Source organism: Brassica oleracea, chromosome C6 (genome assembly GCF_000695525.1).
Source record: "Brassica oleracea var. oleracea cultivar TO1000 chromosome C6, BOL, whole genome shotgun sequence".
Classification (NCBI taxonomy): Eukaryota; Viridiplantae; Streptophyta; class Magnoliopsida; order Brassicales; family Brassicaceae; genus Brassica; species Brassica oleracea.
Genome location: NC_027753.1, coordinates 5,498,505 through 5,506,788, shown reverse-complemented (window position 1 = coordinate 5,506,788; position 8,284 = coordinate 5,498,505). Strand labels below are relative to the sequence as shown.

Genomic DNA, 8,284 nt, shown 5'->3' with positions numbered 1-8,284 from the left:
CGACGATTTTTTCCCTCAGAATCCTTGATGTTTTCTTGTAGTGATATTCCAAAGTTTAATTAATACAATGATAATGACAACCAGTAGTCCATCACACATGTGCTTATACAAATCACATATATATACATAATACATGCCGGTATATATAACTAAGTCGTATTTATATATGTGGTGCATAGATAGATAAAAATGTTTGGAGAAGAGAGAACAACAAAGAAACAGAAGACAAGTGACGGTTTGAAAGAACGTACTGATGCAATTGCAAAGTGCAACCACAAAACATTCACACTCGTGCTATCTCGAGAACATCTTATGTTTTAATATTAGCTAGTTATTAATTAATAATATCAAAAGTAAACTGTCTCAACATAGATTGGACTTTCATCCAAAGATGTTCGAGTTCACACAATGCGACCAGCACAAGTTTGTTTCAAACCCACGTTGTTTGACCCATCTTCACAATGTTCGATCTTGCAATTAGCAAGCAGCTTACAAACAACAATTGAATTACTCCAAAAAAAAATTGTATTACTCTCTTTTTCAAGACATAATTAATATATTACTTAAACCCCATAATCGAGCATTGTTAACTTAACTGGTAATTAGTTGCCATCTAAAAGAGAAAATTTGTAAGATTGTAAGTTGGAATACTGACGACGAGATATAATTTGTTCTAGTCTCCGGTTTGAGATGAAGACCCATAACTTTTGCATTCTAAAGAAAGGTTATGAATATGTAATGAATAGGTCACTATATATACAACGTTTCTAAATACATGTGTTTTTTTTGTAGACTTATCCACTTTACATGCAACTTATATAACGGTGAAGAGGTGTGATATGGTTCTAAGCTTTTTTTAACCCGCTTTCACCATTCTCGTTCAACAAAAAATCCTAGAAAAATGTGGTGCGGATTGCATCATTTAAAACTAAGGAAAAAATCAGAACACGTATTTGTAATGCATGAGAAAATCTATCTTTTTGATTAAAATGTGATATTATTTACCACAAAAAAAAATTCTAAAAGGTTTGGTCCAGTGTGACCTAACTCTAAAGAGCAAGACAGTTTTCAAACAAAAAAAGCTAAACAACTTTTCTTTCATTATATAGAGGCTACAATTTCTGAGATTATCAGCCAAGAAACCATGAGATCGTGTTCCATCTTGTGAGAGCTTCAGTCGCATCATCTGCATCATGTGGAAGCGAAATCAGCCCTATTTCGAATCTTCTAATGGATAATAAGAGCCAAATACAGAGAAGGAAGTCTATCATGTTTTTACCCAAAAAAAAAAAAGGAAGTCTATCATGACATCTCTCATTACTCGCCTTCGAATTACAATACATTACATACGAGGCAGTTTAGAGTTTTTTTTTTGATAAAACGCCAGTTGAGATATGAAAATATCATATATTAAAATTTTGAAGTATTTGGGTCTCAAAAATATATGTGAATGTTGAATTATAACTCACAATAATGTGAATAAATAATTTTAAACCCGAAATATAAATTTACAACTCGCATATCACGTGGATTATAATCCATTCAACACAAAAACCATCAAATCAAACAATTATCATGTATGCTTCAACAGTGTAAACCCTATTTTAATATTATTACAACGAACATAAATGATGTATCACTTTACAATCACATGATTTTCTATTAAAAATACATTAGAAAAAAAATATCCTTTGTGTACTGTCTTAAAGCGTATGCATTTTTTTTTTGTAAAAGGTCTTAAAGCGTATGCATGAATCGGGACATCGATGAAAATTTAGCGAGAAATAAACAGGAGCAAACAAGTGCAAACGAAAATGTAAACCCAAAATAAACAAATATATATAATATATATACATACACAAATCGATAACCAGTATATATATGTGCAATTTTTCTATATAACATAAAACAATAAAATTTTGATAAAAAACAAAAAACAATAAAATACACATTGATGTAGATGAATAAGAAATTGGGTTTATAACACTGTTGTCAGAGAGAATAAGAAATTGGGGTTACAAAAAGAAAAAAAAAAAAAATTGTGGTTACCATTCCCAAGTAATATGTTTCTGAAGCAGAGCCGACATGGAGACGAGACCACCGAAGCAACTGCTGTCTTAGATCACAACTCTCATCTCCCAAAGCCATCAATATATTATCCCCACAAACACCTGATTATCTATCAATTATCAATATATTACCTCTCTCCAGATATAGATATATATATATATATATTTTTTTTTTTTTTGTATAACATAGATATATATATATATGTTAACCCGCAACAACGGTATGTAAGATAGAGCAGCCTCTATATTCTTGATTTATGCATATTACTCATTACGTTGATGCACATTGGCTTAGTTGGTTTCCTGGTCACCAATAGCTTCACATACTATTCACATTTCGAATTCTATACTTCTATATATTCACATTTATATTTGATTTCGTTGTGGGTGACACAAAAAAGAAGGTGTATACAACTTGTGTTTCTAGGACTGTTAATTTCAGAAAAGTTTACTGATAACAAATGATATAATTACCAAAAGTCTCAGGTGAGAAAGGACTCTCCCAGACACTACTCATAAATCAACGTCTCCAACGTTTCAAATTAGTGACAACGACATCTCAGAGAAGTTCCGTTTTTGGCAAGTATCCTCCGGTCCTTTATCTGATCTCACTTGGAAACCCTATTTCTTTTCTGGAAGTAGCATCCTCCGGAGAGTTCACCTTCTACAGATCTCAAGCCTTTCCATATTCATCATCGAAATTATCTTCTTCTGCTCCATCCTGATACCCACGAGAGAGTTGAAGATACCACATCTCAAATCCTGTTACTCACCGAGCTGATCTGAGCAACAAACCTGCAAGGAAACATGCCAAGACGCTTGTCAAGAGAAGAAAAGGGGAAAGGTCCGATGTCTGAAGATAAAGAAACTCACATAAAAAGAATCAAAGCCCCTAGTGTTGATAACTCTGCTCTTATCAAAGAAAACGCGAAGACTCTCATTGGACGCGTCACCAACCCACATGAACAAAGAATTTGGGCTCTCATTCCAGCCTTACCTCGCAAATGGCACCTACCGGGAAGAGCCACAGGATCAGATCTAGGTAATGGCTGCTTTCAGTTCAGATTTGAGAAAGAGGAGGAATTACAGAGAGTGTTGGATAACGGCCCCTACCACTTTGCTTACTGGATGGTCATCATCCAAAGAAAGAGGAGGAATTACAGAGAGTGTTGGATAACGGCCCCTACCACTTTGCTTACTGGATGGTCATCATTCAAAGGTGGGAACCAGTTATATCGACAACATTCCCTTCACAGATCTCCTTCTGGATCCGCATCAAAGGCCTGCCTCTTCATTTCTGGCTTGAAGACATGGTATGTAAAATAGGGAAGGATCTAGGAACGCTCCTAGACCATGAACTCACCAAGACGACAACAAGAGTTAAAGTGCTAGTTGATGGGCTAAAACCTCTGATAAAAGAAGCAATCATAGAATTTGACTCGGGGGAAGAGAGTCTTATCTACCTGGAATATGAAAAGCTAGAGAATCACTGCTCCTCTTGCTACTCCCTCTCACACTTGAAGAAAGATTGCCCTACAAACTCAAGGGAGACACCACAAGCAGAGCAGCTACAGGATAAGGAAACATCAAAACATAGAGAGGTTTCATACTCTGAGCTGGAGGAGGAACGTCACCGTGGTAGACAAGGAGCTCCTGAGCAGCGTAGTAGAAAAGTTACACCCTTACCACCAAGAGATGGCAGATCTATGCCTACTAAAGACCTGAAAGCTGCAGCTTTCCATGAAAGGATTGACCGCCACGGTAACAATTTTGGGGCTAGAGTGGAAACAAAACAGACTAGAGTTCCCCCTCCATCGAAAGCTCTAGAAAGACCAAGGGAGGAACATCTCCCTTGGAGAGGAAAAATGCTGGAAAGTGTACCTGAACCTCACAGTTTGAGCTCCCCACCCTACACAAAGAAAAGAGACCCAGTGTCAGAAAGAGATTTGCAGAGGAGACCCCCTTTTCCGCAGAGAGGCCTCAGTGAATGGAGATTAAAGCAAGCAACATTACCTCAACCGACAATAGAGACAACGGGCCCGTCCAGAGCAAAACCTCAAACCCCTGTATCTACAAACACAACTTTTCAGACTTCACAAAGGGTCTTACAGGAGCGAACAGAAGAGCAAATTCTAAATGATCTAAACGAGGCAACCATGCTTTACCTGAACTGTCCAGAACCCACTGAAGCAGCAGCGAGGAGACAGAGGGTTCTGGCAGGGGATGCTCGAGGACAAACAGAAGAAGCGGTGGCTCGTCTCATGAAACAGCAGGGGCCCCCTGAAGCAGTTGAAAGAAGAGGATCTCTGCAGTTAGGTCAAACTCCTACGATCCCATCTAAGGAACAAGTAATGCGGGAACTTCAGGAAGTCACAAAGCAATACCTTAGCTGTACTGATCCAGTGGAGGTGGTGGCCAGAAGACAACGGGTTCTACTGGGTGACGCGGAAGGATTATTGGAAAAAACAGCGGACTCTATTATGGCTGCCGCAGCCGACCAGAGACGCCCACTATCACCATGGGAGCGGGGTATTAGATCGGTGAGTCCTCCGGGAATTAACTTTGATATAGCAATGCAACCATCAGACATAGAGGTCACACCCCCACCAAAGTTGAGAAGCCTCGAACCGTACCATCAAAATGCGGCACATCCTTTGTGCAACACAGAACCCCTGCTGGAGAATACCAACTCTCCACGTCTCAAGTCACTCATTATAAGTTCCTCAGAGGGTCCAGAGAAGGAACAAGAGACATCATCAAATGATCTTGAGGTGGCAGATGATGAGGAAACCCTACAGAATTTCAAAAACAAAGCCAAAAACAAAGTATCAAAGCAAGGCAAGAAACGCTCACAACGACTGTCTCCTAATATTCTCAGAGGAACAAGCATTAAAAAAAGGAAACTGTCACAGATACAACACTCACCAGGAAATGTGAGAAAGCGGCTAACGGGTGAGTCCTCAAAAGCTCGTATGACATCAGGAGAAGCAAAAAAAGGGTCAGGAAGGGAAAAGGAAGCCCCAACTCCTGCTTTGAACCCACCCATTCAGTTAATTCCAGCGATGACTAGGGGAAAACAAAGAAACCAAGGGGAAAAATCCAAAAAAACCTTGCCAACTCAAACAAAGAATGCAGCAAGATCTTCACATCAAGGATCAATGCCTCCGGCCGGTAATGATACACCTAATTCAAGCAAGAAACAGGATTTTCGGTCAGAGCTACACCAGGTTCCTTAGGAATCCTGAGCTGGAACTATTGTGGGTTGGGGAATCCCATTACAGTCCAGCGTTTAAAGGAGTTACAGAGGAGGAACTCACCCGATGGAACTTTCCTTATGGAGACAAAAAACCCTACAGAGATGGTGTTGAAAGAATTCCATTGGTTTCAAAGCTACAACTACGTTGCTGTTGTTCCCCATAGCCCCGGAGGAGGAGGCCTCTTCCTTGCCTGGAAAAAAGACATCGATCTCACGGTTAAACATGCAACAAACAATTACATTGATACAAGGATAATGTTTAAAGGCATCAGTTTCCACGCAACCTTTGTGTACGGGGAGCCAGAGGTTTCAAAAAGATTACAAGTTTGGAATGAGATATCTAATCTACACTCAACAAATGGAGGACCATGGTTTCTTACTAGAGATTTCAATGAAATTATTGACAACAGTGAAAAGAGCGGAGGCCCAGATAGAGCAGAAGGAACCTTCGGAGCCTTTAGATCCTTTCTTTCTCAAAATGATCTTTTTGACCTCAAACACTCAGGCAGCTATCTATCTTGGAGGGGAAAGAGACATACGCACCTAGTCTTGTGCAGACTTGATAGAGCTCTAAGCAACAGTGATTGGGCTGATCTATTCCCAGCGTGTAGAAGTCAATACCTCAAGTACGAAGGGTCTGATCACAGGCCTCTCCTCTCGCTCCTGGATACATCAAAAAAGAAAAGTGTAAAGATCTTTAGATTCGACAGACGACTAAATGATAACATGGAAATAAAGAAACTGGTATCTTCAGTCTGGACGAGAAATGAAAACTTATCAGTTGAGGCTCGGCTCTCTTTATGTCGTCAGGCCATTTGCAAATGGTGCAGAGAGTTCTACGAGAACAGCCAGAAGGGCCTGGAGGACATACGTAACAGACTTGATGTCGCTCTGTCTGATCTACAACCAGATGAAGCTTTGATTCAGAAGCTCAACTCAGACCTTCTCCAGCTCTACAAAGCAGAGGAATATTTCTGGAAACAAAGAAGCAGACAATTATGGTTAAGTCTGGGAGACTCAAACACGGGCTATTTCCATGCTATCTCAAAAGGTAGATCTACACGGAATAGATTCTCTGTCATTGAAGATAAGGATGGCTTACCACACTACGAAGAAAAACAAATAGCGAACATCATCTCCTCTTTCTACGCAGATCTGTTCAAATCATCAGAGTATCTCGGGAATCGGATAGTTCATGGGGCTATACAACCTTGCATAACATCAGAGCAAAATGAGAAACTGATAGCTATTCCACAAGAGAGAGAGATCACCGAAGCCACATTCTCGATAAATGGAGAAAAGGCGCCAGGACCAGATGGCTTTTCAGCCAGTTTCTTTCACGCCAACTGGGAAGTAGTTGGTCCAGCAGTGATCTTCGAGATACAAGCCTTCTTCTCAACAAGTTTCCTCGTACCATCAATAAAAAAGACTCATGTCAGGCTCATTCCAAAGGTTCTGGGAGCTAAAACGGTGGAAGAGTACAGGCCAATTGCCTTATGCAACATTTACTACAAGATCATCTCTAAACTAATCTATATCAGATTAAAGAATGTTCTTGGAGTAATAGTATCGGAAAATCAATCAGCATTTGTTTCGGGAAGGGCAATTGCAGACAATGTACTTATTACGCATGAGGTACTACAGTTTCTAAAGACATCAAAAGCGGAAATAAGGTGTTCTATGGCAGTTAAAACAGATATGCCAAAAGCCTATGACAAGATCGAATGGCAGTTCATCTCAGATGTCCTATACCGGTTTGGTTTCCATGCAATTTGGATAAATTGGATCATGCAATGCATCACTACAGTCTCCTACTCCTATCTTATAAATGAGACAGTGTATGGAAATGTTTTACCTCTCCGAGGAATCAGGCAAGGCGACCTACTGTCTCCTTATGTGTTTATCCTCTGCGGTGAAGTTCTCTCAGGGCTGTGTAGAGAGGCTGGGAGGAAAGGCCTACTTCAGGGTATAAGAGTGGCACGAGGTTGTCCAAGAATAAATCATCTGCTCTTCGCAGATGATACGATGTTCTTCTGTCTTGCGTCTCAATCAAATTGCGAAGCACTCCAAGCAGTACTCACAGACTATGGAAAAAGCTCTGGACAGAGGATCAATAAGAACAAGTCGTCTATCACCTTCTCAAGAAAAACTCCCCCTGCAATCAAAGAGAATGCCAAATCAGTATTGGGAATCACAAAGGAAAGGGGCTTAGGCAAGTACCTTGGCCTTCCAGAGCACTTTGGGAGAAGAAAAAGAGATTTGTTTACCTCTATCGTGGATAGAATCCGACAGAAAGCAGTAAGCTGGTTTGCAAGGAGGTTATCAAAAGCCGGAAAGCTCACAATGCTTAAGGTCGTCCTCAGCGCAATACCTACGTATTCCATGTCGTGTTTTCAGCTACCGGTGAGCCTCTGCAAAAGAATCCAGTCAGTACTGACCAGATTCTGGTGGGATGAGACTGAAGGCAAAAAGAAAATATGCTGGGTTGCTTGGGACCAACTAACGAAGCCTAAAGCTCTGGGGGGTTTGGGGCTCAGAGATATCCAACGTTTCAATCAAGCTCTATTAGCAAAGCTAGCCTGGCATATTATTACAGCACCAGAGAGTCTCTTTTCACGTATTCTCATGGGAAAATATTGCCACAACAAGAGTTTCCTAGAGATAGCACCCTCGCAGAGCTGTTCCCATGGATGGAGGAGTATACTCCATGGGCGAGACCTTTTGAAAGAAAACCTAGGGAAATCTATAGGAAATGGACAAACGACCAAGATTTGGAAGGATTCTTGGATCTCATTGGATAAGATCCTAAAACCTATGAGACCTATCAAGGAATCAGCCCTAGACCTAACGGTGGCAGATCTACTAACTTCCGAACTCAAATGGAACAAGCAGAGAATCGAGGAGCTCTTACCAGACCTCGCCGAGCAGATACAATGTTTAAAGCCAAGCTCAACGGGGG

The 8,284-nt window shown here is 40.5% G+C and overlaps 2 long non-coding RNA genes across 3 annotated transcripts; both read right to left on the bottom strand.

Moving 5' to 3' along the window:
- Positions 1–2,798: 2,798 nt before the first annotated feature.
- On the bottom strand, positions 2,799–3,270 carry LOC106299799. 2 transcript variants are annotated; one of them, XR_001261885.1, is made up of 3 exons: positions 3,257–3,270; positions 2,943–3,080; positions 2,799–2,864 (listed from the first exon to the last, which is right to left on the bottom strand). It is a non-coding gene; the product is annotated as an uncharacterized LOC106299799 (long non-coding RNA). The 2 variants fall into 2 exon arrangements; XR_001261884.1 differs by lacking the exon at positions 3,257–3,270 and adding an exon at positions 3,183–3,214.
- A 332-nt stretch (positions 3,271–3,602) lies between these two features.
- Positions 3,603–4,478, bottom strand: LOC106299703. Its single transcript, XR_001261843.1, has 5 exons — positions 4,454–4,478; positions 4,083–4,349; positions 3,951–3,978; positions 3,704–3,797; positions 3,603–3,637 (listed from the first exon to the last, which is right to left on the bottom strand). It is a non-coding gene; the product is annotated as an uncharacterized LOC106299703 (long non-coding RNA).
- Positions 4,479–8,284: the final 3,806 nt, after the last annotated feature.